Here is a 16,036-nt window from a genome sequence, read left to right as displayed (position 1 = left end):
TACCAACAATCTCCCATTTTTCCTAATGTCTCAGGAGACTAATGTACAATAAAAGATAACTACAAGTACAATATATAATAAACTAGGGCATATCCCGATATCATCTCCCACGTGCCCTAGACAAGATGTCGATGTCCCGCATGAAGGAACTCTTCTACAAGAGTGCCTATGAGCGGAAGCGGATCTTTCCAATTCAATGTGATGGATGTTGACTTACAATTTTTATATATATCTTTAAAGCATATGGACAATGATGATAGATATTATGCTACAAGCTCATGTGGCCATAAACTTGTGAGGATAAAAATGGAATGTTATCTATCTATATTGCATTAATGAATGCATGAAAGCATGATGTTGTGCTATGCGCTCAAGTGCTTTGTGATAAAGATACTTTGGCGATACTACGTTCTAAGTGTATGCGTTGATAGTGATATGCTCGTAGTATGCGATGAAGTAATGCGTGTCACAAGTTTCCTTGCGCTAGAACCAAGTATAATTCCAACGCAAGTTTCTCAGAGTGATCCGAAGTCGAACACGGGGATTGTTGTCATTTATATGTGATACTAATGTGATATATACAACAGGTTTTATAAAGAATAAAGAATTTGATTTGACAGAAATATAAATTGTGCTGAAGTAAAATTGCGTTGAAAGTAAAATGCATTGAAAATAAAATGCGTTGATAAAGTAAATGTCTAAACTACTATGATACAGGGTTGAGGACTGGCTGTGAAGTTGTACAAAAGAATCTAATGAATGTGATGGAAAGTCTTGTGAATGAGGCAGAAAGAGAATGAGTAGAGAGAAAGAACATCACAAGTTTGTAAATTGCGTTAAGGACGCAACTAAGGTTCCGCTTTTCCTTAGCGTACACCTTTAAGTAATCGGCCGTGATCCCATACGTCTATGGTGAAACAGAGATGAATGTAATAAATGAAAGGTTGTTTCCATCTCTGAAAATACTTCTCGCTTTAGTTAACGGATTCTTCCAACCCTCTCTTGATAGGCGGAGTAACATCTTCACTTCTGCTCTCACAGGTGAAGATGTCATTGAGCATGCTTTAGCTAAACTTAGTTGATTACCTTAACACAGATTAACTCACTCGCTTAATTCCTCCCTTTTACCCAGGGGATTAAGAACACATCATGGAGAAAATGGATGATAAATGTATGGAAAGGGACAAAAAGATGATAATGATGACGATAATCACATTTAAATCTAAAGATAAGCGTTTGATACATGATTTGTGAATGATAGATTAAAGAAGATGAACACATAAGATGAAATGAAAAAATAGAATCAAATACGGAAAGCGTATCAACGTCTTGATACAGATCCCGATTGTAGACTTTTTTGCTTGCCGGTGTATGGATGAAGTGGAGAGGAAAGCTTCCCTCTCTAGTTTGCTTTCCCGGTAAGAAGTGACCTCTTGTACAAAGCTTCATCTTCGGGAATCGAAAGAATTCCTTGCTCGAAGACTCACTTTTCAGCCTTGTTTCGTCGATCTCCTAGATTTTCTCTGTAAAGTCTATTTGGACCAACCTCTCTCCCCTTGCAATGAATTCAAGGAAACTATTTATAGACAAGACCTTGGCTCTTTGAATTTGTGGTCCCACTGTATAATTATGATAATTCCTGCCATGGCGTAATGGAAAATTCCTCTCTGCTCCACGATCAATCTGTCAGAATTGCACAACAGAAATCCGTACACTTGTCAGAATCGTCCGCAAATGCGTTGCTCTTCATATCTTCGATTGATCGCCACATGTGTTGTTGTTGTTTTGATTACCGCATGCGTTTGAAATGCGTTGATCTCTATAACCCTTGATTGATCGTCGCGTGCGTCGTCATTGCATTGATCATTTCTTCATTCTTGATCGATTGGCGCTTGCGATATAGATGCGTCGTACATTTTGTCCTCGACCCATTAATACATGTGATGACCTATTTCTTGCAAAACATAGACTGGAACATTCTATTTCGCCATCGTAATGGGGTTAGTGGATGCGTTTATGACATTTTATAATTTTCGTATTTCTCAGCCAATTCTTATACTATCGACGCAACTTTCCCTTCTTTTTGCTGCAATATCTAAATAACACAGCATAAATAACTTTTATTTCTACAAGTTATCAAAAAAATTTCCACATATACATTCACACATACATATATGCATTAAACAACTAAATTACCGGCATGCTTCAAGATAAATTAACAGGAGAACAAGGACTTACCAGTTGAAGACTTTATTCAGAACAAATCTCGCTCTCTCCACGAACGGCCTCCTTGCGCTCTCGCTAGAACAGCAGGCTATCGTTCAGCAACACCCCAGTCGTCTACCACGAACGGGTTCACACGAACAGTAGGAGAAGGGGATAACACGACCACTTGGAGCTCTTAGTATTCTCGGAGTGAGAATCCAAAGTGTGAGCTTTGTTTAGATTTGGTAGAGAAGAGGTGGAAAACAGATCGTATACAACGATCAAGCAAGTGGGAGAAGGCAACGACTATTGTATATTCAAGATGCTTGATTATTTAGGCGAGGTACATGATCTGTAGAAAAAGTTAGGTGATCGTCCATATGGTCGTTTATTAAACCTCGGGTGCTAAGTGATCGTTTAGTAAAATGTAAGCGATCGTTTAGTAAAGGATACACTATTGTATAGGCTCTAAATTACTTTGTTATCGATTGCAAAACACTTCGTGATCTAATTTTTGATCTCTTTTCAGAGTGGAAACCATTTTTATTTTATTTAGTTACAAAACCAAATTGAACTTTCCACTATCGTATGGTTACGGAGAAAACGACGGACAATTATCCAATAACTGTCCAAATAAAATAATAATAAATATATTCATATTATAATCATAACCAATAGTTTGATATCATATATCAACCATAGTGTTTTCTCCTCTACTTAATATAAATCATATTTATATCCAATTTCCTCTAAATTAATGTATCTCATACAATTAGTCAATCATATCATATATAATTAACCTGTTCAATTATATCATATATAATCAAACTCCCTCTTTTGAATTTGAACATTTCAAACTGACCCAAAAACTGATTCTCAACTTGTATTCAAGCTTCCAAGAGGACCTTATGGACCTATGGCTTGAAGCTCCAATGGTACGTGAATAGCTGACTAAACTCTCTAGCCACGAGATCCATCATCCGTTAACTACCAGGCATTCCACTAAATACCGATAGTTGAACTCTTCTTACCACATATATATTTCTGTGTCCATTGGATATAACCAATCATGAGTACGATAACCCTTCATAGATGTTCGCATGTACAACTGGGCCAATTTATCGTTTTGCCCTTGTAATCATCTTACTCCTTTAATACCACTGATCCCTCTAATGATCAATACAACATAGTCTTACTATGTGTGAACACCTCTCGGCCATGAGAAGGTGTGTGGCGCCACATTGTTCAAGCCTTGGGATCAGCCCTTAAGGGAGCAATCTATCTACTTACCCCTACTTCAGGGAAGGAATGAATTCCATATTATGTAGCTGAGTTCGTAGCTCCCAAATCAAACGAATCCTCAAAGTGGTAGGTTTGAGTCGGCGACCTGGCCACTACACCCATGCAAATCAAAGGACCGTCCTCAATGGCAGGAGTTCCCAACTCACTCAGGATTATGGTCATGTTACCTATGGTCATCGTAGTGAAGTGATGTCTTTGTCATAAACAACGTTATATAACGAGATATTAACACTTCGTGGTTAGGTCTTATACAAACTCTTTTGTATAGGACGCCCCTGCTCGCACGTCCCCACATGAATGATCAGGATCAAACATTCTATAGTAAGTCACAACACTTGTAACTTGTTCCACAAAGCGAGCCGCATCCGTAACGTTACTAGGATAAGGTTTCCCTCCTATATCCATATACTACAGACCATTTTGGTTATCACTTAAGACATGATCCACTTGTATGTCACCACATACATGCTTAAGTTACATACTGACAACCAAGGATTTTAATTTATTGGTTTGTGGTAAAACAAATAAAACATCCAATGTGCAAAGTCAATAAGTGAAGTAAATATCATATATTATACATCACAAGTGTTCGTACAAACTGTTTACAAATGATAACTTTAGAAATACAAGTTATTTTGGCTCTTAAGTTGGAACAACTAAAGTTTTTAATAATAAATTCTCCTCATTTTTAGAAGAAACGCATGGAATTACTCAAAGATTAGCAAACTCATGCAAAAGAATGTTTATTACCAAAATACTACGGCACTAACGCATTATATTATAATATATCAACAAGAGGCTAACGCATGATTAAGAAGTGTCGCAGGCAAAGTTCTAACACATGGGCCATGCGTCGGAGGGATTCAACGCAAAGAAGATTCATTGATTCAGGATGTTTGTGTCAAATCACCACTTGCAAGCATAGGCACCTGTAGCAGGCGGCGTCGGAAAAGCTTCTGAGTGTCGGTGGCTGACCAGGGTATGGACTTTAATGCTGCCCATCACCAAGCTGGAGATGACCAACGCCTATAAATAGATGAAATCCCTTCATAGTTCGAAGTTCAGAAAAATTTCAAGTTCTCATTCTCAGTATTAGCTTAGTCGTAGTGTTAGAACTTTAGAGCTGTGTTGTGGTGCCAAGAAGAGCAGAAGGGAAGAGAACCACTATCACTACCGATCAAGGAGCGGAGGAAGTCGAGCTTGAGAGAGACACTTCATCCAATTCCTATACAAGTGATTGTACACAACTAGAATTGAGCCAAAGAGATACAAGAGATTGTACTCTGTGGCTTGACTCAGTTCCTTTCATCTCATTTATCGCTTTCATACTTTCATCTGATTAAATATTGCTTTTGTAAAGACAATCTGCTTCTTTATAAAATTTATATATTTGATCCATCACACTTTGCTATTGTTTATTTCTTGTTTATGTTAGATGCATCTATACTTCATAGCTTAATCCATCTTGATCAATTGGTAAAAGCATCTTTAGCTTAGACTATTCGAGAGAATAAATAAGTTTGCATCAAGTAGAACGCCTAGTACATCTAGAGATAGACTTACTGGTATTTATTGCATTCTGTGTTTGACGCATGGATCCTAGAGATAGGTTTTGTATGTTATTCGCATTGAGAAGTGTTGAATAAAGTCTAACATATAAACAAAGATAAACAAATCATCCCATTCATCACATTTTAGTCCGTGTACACTCATCTTAGATCGACGCATACCACTTACACTAAAATCCATTTCCACACGACCCATCAGTCTCTACTCAAATCTTTTGTATCTTCTTGCACAAGCACATCACCTTAGTGTAAATAACACATTTCTTTATACATTTAGGAAATCTCTAAAACAGCTACAATGCAAGGTCTGTGTTAGCTTAAGCTGAATCCTTGAGTTCGACCCTAGACTTACTAGGAACCAAAATTAGATTTATACTTGGGTCTGATTTAGGAAAACTTGAATGTCAATAATGGAGTGTCATGCGTTCTATTGCACATCTCTAACACATTAACACGTTACGAATACATAAACACATCACAACATCAACGCATAATTCATACTTAGAACTTATTTTTCCAAATCATTTTATACAATACACTCCTAGCTCGAATCACGATAGCAATGAACAAGTTTTTGGCATTGTTGCCGGGGATTCAAAAACAAAACTAACCAGAAATTTTGTTTGTATCTTTTGTAGGGACACTTCAGTCGAGGGAGTATTACGAGCTAAGCTTAAGCTTGTGAACGTTTATGAGTAGGGAGAGCACTCCTAAACTTATATACGACCCTAAGATTGAAAGTACCTTCCGACGTAGAAACCAATCTAATCGTTGTCGAAGGTTGAGGCAACAACTTCTCAGACAATAGAACAGGCAACAAGCAATGACAGACAACCAGGTAAATCAGAACTTAGCTCAACAACTAGCTCTTGCTACCCAAAATCCAATCCTAATGGCGAACATTAGCACGCATCCCATGAGGGAGTACGTGTCTCTTGTATTGTATGATTTCTCACCAGAAATCATATACCCAACGCCAGATGGGACGAGATTCGAGATGAAATCTGTAATGCTTCAAATGCTCCAGGCTGTTGGACAATTTGGGGGTGGTCATGGAGAAGATCCTCATGCCCACATGAAATGTTTCCTGGAAATGTGTAACTCATTCATGATTCCTGGAATTACCCCAGAAGTGATCAGGCTATCTTTGTTTCCCTATTCTTTGCGTGGTGATGCAAAGCAATGGGTAAGCTCACTGGAGCCTGGTGAAATCACAACATGGGAGAAGTTGGTGGAGAAATTTATGCAAAAATACTTCCCACCCACCACCAATGCAAGGAGGCGTCGAGAGATTATGAATTTTGAGCAAGAAGAAGCTGAAACCTTAAGTGCTGCATGAGAGCGTTTTAAGGGATTGGTCAAAAATTGCCCAAATCATGGACTACCACTAACTATCTAGATGGAGACTTTTTATGGTAGATTAATAGAGCATCGCAGATGGCAGCCGACGCAGCTGCAGCTGGTGGAATCATGGATAAATCTTACACTAAAGCTAAGGAGATATTAGACCACATTGCTAAGCACAACATGGAATGGGTGGACAATTCGTATGATGCAAGAGCTGATAGGAAGAAGAGATCTCAAAATGTTAATTCTATCGATTCCAATGCAATACCCACACTTTCTGCACAAGTGGCTACGATGACCAACATTTTGCAGAACATATCACTAGGAAACGCATCAAATCAGTAGAAGGTGAATCAGGTAGAAGCATTCGGGCAGCCCATTGTTAGCTGTGTGGGCTGTTGAGATCCTCATTCCTATGCTGATTGCCCACAAAATTCGCAGTCAATATGCTTCATTAAAAAACAACCCATTTTCCAATACATATAATCCTGGATGGAAGAACCATCCAAATTGTTCTTGGACAGGAAACCAATAGAAGTACCACCCAAGGGCCAACCAACAGCAAAGGAAAGGACCGCCGTCTGCATTCCAACCAATGCATCAACCACACCAACATTCTTTTAATAGAGGAGGTCAGGCATCAAGTTCAGGATCTCCGCTTGAGAACCTATTAAAGGAGTACATTGCTCAGAATGACGTGTTGCTGAAAAGCCAGACGTCGTCTATCAGAAACCTAGAGATATCGGTATGGCAGATAGCGAGCGAGTTGAAGAATAGACAATCTGGAGTTTTTCCTAGCAACACTGAAACTCCTGGGAACAACAATGGAAAGGAACAATGTCACGCGGTGACGTTACAAAGTGGAAAAGCTCTTGAAGAAAGAAGAATGAATCCAAGAAACAATAGTTCTTAAAAAAAATGCAACACACGTTCAATGGCATAGAAGATCAAGAAGAAAGAAGGTCTGAAACCACAAGCCATTCAGAGCCAAGCACGTCTAACGCGGGAAAACCTACGGTGCCGCTAAACGCACCATTCCCTAGACGCTTGATGAAGAAGAATGATAAACAACAATTTAAAGCGTTTTCTTGAACTTCTGAGCAGTTGAATATCATTATTCCACTTATTAGAGGCCTTGGATCAAATGCCAAAATATGTCAAATTTTTTAAGGATATTTTGACGAAGAAAAGGAGATCAGCGGACGGAGGTAATTGCATTAACGTAAGAGTGCAATGCATCAGTAAGCAACAGCTACCAGAGAAACTGAAGGACCCTGGAGCTTCATAGTCTCGTGCTCGATAGGAGGGTTGGATGTGGGACATGCGTTATGCATTTGGGAGCAAGCATTAATCTCATGCCATCTCAATATTCAAGAAATTGGGAATAGGTGAAGCAATAACCCATTTCTGCTACTCTTCACTCATTGACAGAACGATCAAGTACCCTGAAGAAAAGATTGAAGACGTTCTGGTAAAAGTTGACAACTTCATGTCACACCCGCCCCAACAACCCTCTTAGTCTAGAAAAGGGCGTGACTGCAGCAGTTATCAACCTCTTGGCTGACACTTACTGCCTACTAACTGTTGCAGAATAACTCTGATACTAATATATTACTCATATATAGCTGAATATCTTTAGGCCAAGTTTTATTAATTTAGAAGCATAACATATTTAGAGTCATTACAACACTATATTCACAAGTCCCAAAACCCACAACCCTAGTCCCTATATGAACAACAGAACATGTGTACAATATAACAGTAACACCTAATAGACGGTTAAAAATCTCGTGATCCTTTACTGACAGATCAGATGCAGAGCTATATTCAGAGGATTTGACCGCTACCTGGGGGGGGGGGGAGGAGGAAAAAACATTTGAAAACGGGGTGAGCTTGCGCCCAGTGAGTGACTTAAGAAAGATAAATTGATTCTCACGCAAATCTCAATAAAGAGTTTAACTGAAATATAAGCTTCTATAGTACTTGTATTGCTGTATAAACATTTTCCAAGCATAGAACATATAAAACGTTTTAATCATAAAACAGTAAAACTATTTCTCAGTTGAGATAACCCTACTGTGGTAAAAACAATCCAACGCCAACTACTAGTCAAGAGCCTTTTGCTCAATCTTTGACTCTGCCTACGTGCACGTGGCATACTAAGTACCGTCATACCTTGGGTACTTTCTACTCAGATACCTTCTCAAACGTCCTTTAGTATCTGGTTGGTTTGGTACCTTCTCAAACGTCCTTCAGTACCAATAGATACCTTCTCAAATGTCCTTCAGTATCTAATTGGGCAGATACCTTCTCAAATATCCTTCGGTATCTCGTTTTAAGTAAAACTAGTCATAAATGACTTTCTCTTTAAAGAATGTAAAGTATAACCCATATAAAAACATGGCTTTAAAGGTACTAACGCATGCTGCACATATAAATAGCTTTTTAACAAACTTCTCACTCATGCATACGTTTAAAACATAATTCATAACTTGTTTGGAAATCACTTTGTAAAACTAGTTGCCATGAGAATATTCTTCTTTAAAACATACTTTCTATAACACATTGTAATCAAACATTTTAGCAAATTTTTTAGTCAAAATGTTTTAGCCACTCACCTTGATTGCTTAGGAGCTTTTCACTCTAGTGGCTACCTTTTCTACCTCGGGCTCCCTTTTCACCCCTAGAATTCAGATTCAAATTACAGCTCAAATTACTCACAATTCAAAATTTTATTTTGAGATACTTCCTTCTAAAAATGTTCTAAAATGTCTGAAGGTTACCCTAAAATTTTGAGCTCAGAAATCCTCGTGGTTTGGCCGAAATCACAGAATCTTCAAGACTGACTCAAACTGATCCGACAGCCTGACCCTTCTATCTTCTTTTCAATTTCCAGCCCGATCTCTTCAAGCTTTTCTTCCGAAAGCTTTACCTTGAAAACTAGACTTTTAGAGCTATCAGGTGGCTTTGAAATCAGTCCAAACACACGAGTAAATTGGGAGAACTCCTTTTCCCAAGTTGATGCGTCCTCTTCAGACCTCATTGTCTAATGCGTCCTCTATGACTAACGCAAGGATTTGGCTCCAACACAATGTTTGCTCCACTCTCCCACTCTTTTTACGGTATTTTTTAATTGTGAACTAAAAAAGAAGTCTCTTGGCTCTATTTATAGGCGTCCAAACCTTCTCCAAAGTTGACACCACCTACTTGGCTCCATGGCCAAGCGTCTCCTTCTCACCTCATCAACGCAATGTTGTGGTCATCGCAAGCTAAGTGTCTTCTTCCCATGTTGCCAATGCATGGGCCTCCAATCTGATGCCACCACCTCAAATTCTTAAGGCTTAAAGCTTTCCTCCCAAGAAGACACATGGTTTTGATGATGTTATCCTGATGATTTCATCCTTGTATGCATCCAACTCTTGGTTGCTTAACGCCTAGTCCATAAGCAATGCATAGCCTCTACTCAATACATAGCAAGCCAATTCACTATCATGGTAATTCAACTTAACCATCGCAAAGAGCTAACCATCGCTAACATATAGGCGCGCTGCATGGGCTGGCCGCTCGACGCATGAGCGCGTTGGCTGCTCGACGCATGGGTGTGCTTGGCTGCATGGACTACGCGCGGCACCTTGATGCTTGGCCGGGTGCTTAGGCGTATGGGCGTGCGACGTGTGCTGGCCATCGCTCGCTCGCTCACATGGGTGCATGGCATGGGCTGCGCGTTTGGCTGCATGGCAAGGGACCTCGACGCACAACATAGTTGCTCGGCAGGGTGCTCACCATATGGGCATGGCCGCTCGACAGTGCGCTCAATGCACGGACGTATCCACTCGACGCATGCATTCGACCGAGGCTGCTCGATGCATGGTCTAGGTGCTGGCCGAGGTTGCTCGATGCATGGTTGTCTTTCCATGCATGCCTCACCCACCCGTGTGCCTTCCAATGCATCATCTCCTTTTTCCTTCTTCAGCCGCATGCCTTCATCAACAACTCTTCCAACGCATCAACACCACTCTAATACACAAAATTTTATACTTAGCCAAATTTTCAAAATTTTCCCCAAAAGTTAACCTTCCAAATTTCCTCTTTTCTTCTAATTTCCACTCTTTTCTCTAGCATTTCACCCTAGTTTCTACATCAACCTACTCATCACATTAATCTCAATAGGGAACATACTCAAGTAGAGAAATTGGGATTCGGGGTTCACATTTACCTTCCCCTTATAAAAATTTTGTCCTCAAAATTTCGCTACAAGTCCGTCAACTAAACAACTGCGGTTACTTGTTTCTGATTTGCTCTTCGACTTCCTACGTCGCTTCTTCAGTGCTATGGTTTCACCATTGTACCTTTACCAACGGGATTGTCTTATTCCTTAAAAACCTGTTCCTTTCTGTCAAGGATTTCTACTGGTTCCTCTTCATAAGACAAATTCTCTTTCAATTGTACCGGTTGCTTAGGCAATACATGGGTAAGGTCTGACACATGCGTTCTAAGCATTTCCACATGAAACACATCATGAATACGAGATAATTTTGGAGGTAAATCCAATCTATATACCATTGGGCTAACTCTTTATATTATCTCATAGGGTCCAATATATCTTGGGCTTAATTTCCCTTCCCACCGAACCTGAGTATTCCTTTCAGTGGAGATAACTTCAGAAATACTTTATCACCAACTTCAAACTCTAATTCTCTTCTCCGCTTATCAGTGTAACTCTTTTTTCTATCTCGAGCCGTCTTAATATTATCTCTTATAATCTTAATGTTGTCTGATGTCTGTTGCACAAGTTCTGGACCTAGTAATTTCCTTTCACCGATTTCATTCCAACATATCGGAGTTCTACATAGGTTTCCGCCGCATTCAGCCAACTGCAGCATTCACCCATCATCATCTCATCCCTTGGGTCACCGCATACCCCATCAGGCACCCCACCAATTACTCCACCTAATCCCAGCTCTGACAGTCCTGCGTTAGAGCGTAACCTCGAAGAATTAGCGGAATTGGCTCGACGGGACGAGCAAGAAGTGTTTGGAGCTGTCTTGGCAAGTCTGAATCAAGGCCAAGAAGAAGAGCAAGTGATGCGTTCCGACCCACCTAACGCATAACTTGAATTGGATGAAGCAGAGCGCTACACAATGATGCTCGAAGAAGAGTTAGAAGAAGAAGATGAAGAAGATGAAGAAAGGGGATTTGGCCCAGACGCGTCGCAATCACGTCAAACTGACGCGAATAAAGGGCCCTCAAAAGCAAAGAGAGTGACCATAAAGAGCAATCAACATTCGGCCCTGAGGATGCAATGCGTGGAAGTTGCTCAAGGCATAACGCGTTAGGGAAGGAATTGAAACTTTATCAGCCTACAAGGCAAGGGCGAAGGAAGTCAACTCTCCAAAGGGAATTGAAGAACGAATAGAGAGATCTGACGCAAGAAGCCAAGGGATATGAGGCGGGCAAGCACAAGGTAACCGATGCGTTAAGACCACAGGAAGGAAGCGCCAGTTCAGTGATATTCTTACAGAGAAATGCTTCTTTCCTGAACGCCACCCATTGCCAGCATATATAACTGAAACCACAGACTCAATAGGTTGGGGTCAGCTATGCGTTGGGCACACAAGAATTTGGCCCAACCTTGTCTGCCAGTTCTACAGTAGTGAGTTCGACATGGAGAAAAGTACAACATTTTTTTATGGGGTATTGGTGTGCTTTTCATCCGATAAGATGAATGAAGTGTTCAACATTAGGAGTAATCCGGACGCAGAAGGCAACCACTACTTGGAACAACCAACACTGAGCCAAGTTGAAGATGCGTTAAGAGCGGTAGCCAAGCCTGGAAGAAAATGGCAAACGTCAAGAAATGGAGCAAAGATGCTAGTTTCCAGGAACTTGAAGCCAAACGCGAATCTATGGTATTATCTGATTAAGAGAAGCATTATGCCTACAACGCATGATGAGACATTGTCAAAAGAATGCGTCTTGGATACCTACTGTATCATGTAGTGCATCCCTTTAGATGTAGGAAGAATAATAAGGGATCAGATCAAAGCCATCAAGACCAAACCACGAGGACAACTTTATTTTCCATGGCTGATCTGCACACTATGTGAATGCGGGGGCATCCCTCTGGGGGATGATTATGAAGAGATCGACGGTCTGATGGACATCAAGTTAATCATGCGTTTACTTCGCGGTTCGCCGTATCAACCTGCTTTACCTCCCAAAAAAGTGACAGCTAGACCTCGATCATCTAAAGACGCCCCCAAAAGAAGACGCGTCCGGATAATTGAACACAACAATGAAGCTTCAGACCATGAAGATTACGAAGCAAAGCTTAAACTTACGGATGAAGAAGCGCGGCCAAACCTAAACCTCACTCTCCAATACTCACCAGTGGCCCCGCCAGAAGGGAGTCTTGATCCAACACACCAAGACCCTACTAATGTAGATCAAGACACCTTTTCCCTTTCCTTCGCCCTCACAAATCCCAATTCCCACTTTTGTGCCTGTTCCTATCGTTTTTGAACCAACTGGGTTAGAATCGAGTAATGCAGTAAATTTTGAAGACCTAGTTGAAACAAGTGAAGAGCCAGCACAACCTCAATGCAGTATTGACATTGAGGAGTTGAAAACTTTCATCAGTGATCAACTCAGACCATTGGCCACCTCCATTGAAGGTCTTGAACAACAATACAGGGTTCTAAGAGATTACTTAAGGCAGAAAACAAGAAGGATGCAAGACTAATTTGTTTATACAACGTAGTACATTAATCAGGTCTTGGTTGGAATGTTTGCCCTGCCTCCACTACTTGCTCATCTTAGGAACCCTTTGCGCTTTATGGATGAAGACCCTGCAGAAGAATGCAGGGATGACGCGCCAACACAATAAAGTTTTGGGGTGTTGGTTATTTTGTATTTTGATCTATTTGATGATCTTTTGTATTTGTTTGACTTGTAGTTTATTTCATGTTATTCTATGAAAATGAATGAAAAAATTTCTTTCATTTTTTTTCCTGTGTTTGACCTTAGCATACTTTTTTTGTTCTTTAGCTATTTTCCAGTATTTTGCTTTGCCTTACCTCAATGATATCAACAATATGAAATCTATAAGTATAGAGTAGGCATTAGGAAAATCTACAAAGCCTGAACTTCTCTAAACAGACTACATGTTTTCTTTCTAACGCATACAAGCTTTAATTCAAAACCCCTTTCGGAATTCTCAATGCCTTTTCGAATTTTTGTTTCTCTTTTAGCAATGAGGATTTAGCTCATCTCCAAATTTGGGGATGAGGGAAATCCGAGTTTAGATGCATTAACTGAATACATCAAAAAGAAAGGAAATAAAATAGATAAATGTTAAATGCAACTCCTCTGTCATTACTTTAAAAGAAAAACTTCAAAGTGGCATGAGTTAAAAAGTTGGAACAGGCACTTAGCCATAGTTGGATGCTCGCATGACACCCATGGGGGTAAGCCAAAATTAAGTTAAGTCTCTTAGACCAATGCGTCCCATAAAACTCCTCTATCTAGTCTAAAGAAGTTGTGTCTTGAAACATATGAATATTAGATATGAGTTTAGTTGTGAAGGGTTCTCACCCGTAGTTGGATGCTCGCATGACACCCGTGGGGGCAAACCAAAACGAAAGTGGGATACCTGGAACAACATATAGGTAACTGAAAATTCATATTTTTTTTCTTTTTATCCGGCATCTATCTTAAAAAGAGCATAAACGTATTGTTGGTTTAGAAAAAATAGGAATGTTTTGAGAAACGAAAGAAGTTGTTGATAAAAGGCTTGTTGCACCTGAAACTAAACATTATTCCTTTTAGAAAAGAGTCAATCTGCGTTACATTTTCCAAACTCTTGTCTCAAGCATATAATTGAATATGATGAGAGGCAAACTCTGCACACTAAAGACAAGGGAGATAACAAAGAATTATTTATAGAATGCTTGAGGACAAGCATTGTTCAAATTTGGGGGTGGTGATAACTTGTAGAAATACAAATTATTTTGGTCCTTAAGTTGGAACAACTAAGGTTTTTAATGATAAATTCTCTTCATTTTTAGAAGAAACGCATGGAATAACTCAAACATTAGCAAACTCATGCAAAAGAATGTTTATTACTAAAATACTGCGGCACTAACACATTATATTGCAGGATTTCAACAAGAGGCTAACGCATGATTAAGAACTGTTGCAGGCAAAGTTATAACGCATGGGCCATGCGTCGCAGGGATTCAACGCAAAGAAGATTCATTGATTCAGGCCGTTTGTGTCAAATCACCACTTGTAAACATGGACACCCGTACCAGGCGGCGTCTGAAAATTTCTGAGTGTCAGGCGGCTGACCAGGGCATGGACTTTAATGCTGCCCATCACCAAGCTGGAGATGACCAATGCTTATAAATAGATGAAATCCCTCCGGAGAGAGAATGCCTAGTACATCTAAGAATAAATAAGTCTGCGTCAAGTAGAATGCCTAGTACATCTAGAGAAAGACTTACTGGTCTTTATTGCATTATGTGTTTGACGCATGCATCCTAGGTTTTGTTTGTTATTCGCAATGAGAAATGTTGAATAAAGTTTAACGCATAAACAAAGATAAACAAATCATCCCATCATCAAATTCTAGTTCGTATACACTCATCTTAGATCGACGCATACCACTTGCACTAAAATCCATTTCCACACGACCCATCAGTCTCTACTCAACTCTTTTATATCTTCTTGAACAAGCACAACACTTTAGTGTAAATAACACATTTCTTCATACATTTAGGAAATCCTTACAACAGCTATAACGCAAGGTCTGCGTTAGCTTAAGCTGAATCCCTGAGTTCAACCCTGGACTTACCAGGAACCTAAATTGGATTTATACTTGGGTCTAATTTAGGAAAACTTGAACGTCAATAGTGGAGTGTCGTTTGTTCTGTTGCACATCTCTAACGCATTAACGCGTTACAAATACATAAACGCATCAAAGCATCAATGCATCATTCATACTTAGAACTTATTTTTCCAAATCATTTTATACAATACACTCGTAGCTCGAATCACGATACCAACGAACAATAAACTATAAGACACAAGATTTTAGGGCATCATCCCCAACATCGCAGACCCAAACTCTTTAGGTGACCCTTGAACGCGCCGTGAGAGCCTTTGTAAATGGGTCAGCAATGTTGTGCTCCGTCGCGATCTTCGTGACTATCACATTACCACGTTGCACAATCTCCCTGATAAAGTGATATTTTCGTTCTATATGCTTACCTCAACAATGATTCCGAGGTTCCTTCGAATTTGCCATAACCCCTACAATAAAAAGTGATTAAAAAATCCATATTTGAAACAACTTCCAAATCTATAAGGAATTTCCTCAGCCAAACAGCCTCCTTAGCTGCTTCAGAAGCAGCTACGTATTCGGCTTCTATAATGGAGTCTGCGATGCATCCTTGCTTGATGCTTCTTCTCAGAAGGTACTTGGGCCAATTGCATTTCCAGTGACCATCCACATTACAGTGAAAGCATTTGCCCTTGTCAGCCTTAGCTTTGTCGTTGTCTTTGCCAGCAACGGAAGCCTTCCCATTCCCTCATTTCTTTTTTTATGGATCCTT

General features: G+C 39.9%; 1 non-coding gene across 1 annotated transcript; it reads right to left on the bottom strand.

Moving 5' to 3' along the window:
• Positions 1-6,354: 6,354 nt before the first annotated feature.
• Positions 6,355-6,458, bottom strand: LOC120078877. Its single transcript, XR_005482155.1, has one exon. It is a non-coding gene; the product is annotated as a small nucleolar RNA R71 (small nucleolar RNA).
• Positions 6,459-16,036: the final 9,578 nt, after the last annotated feature.

This window comes from Benincasa hispida, chromosome 5 (assembly GCF_009727055.1).
Source record: "Benincasa hispida cultivar B227 chromosome 5, ASM972705v1, whole genome shotgun sequence".
Lineage (NCBI taxonomy): Eukaryota > Viridiplantae > Streptophyta > Magnoliopsida > Cucurbitales > Cucurbitaceae > Benincasa > Benincasa hispida.
The sequence above is the reverse complement of the archived record's forward strand: the minus strand, read 5'-3'. Positions and strand labels throughout refer to the sequence as shown.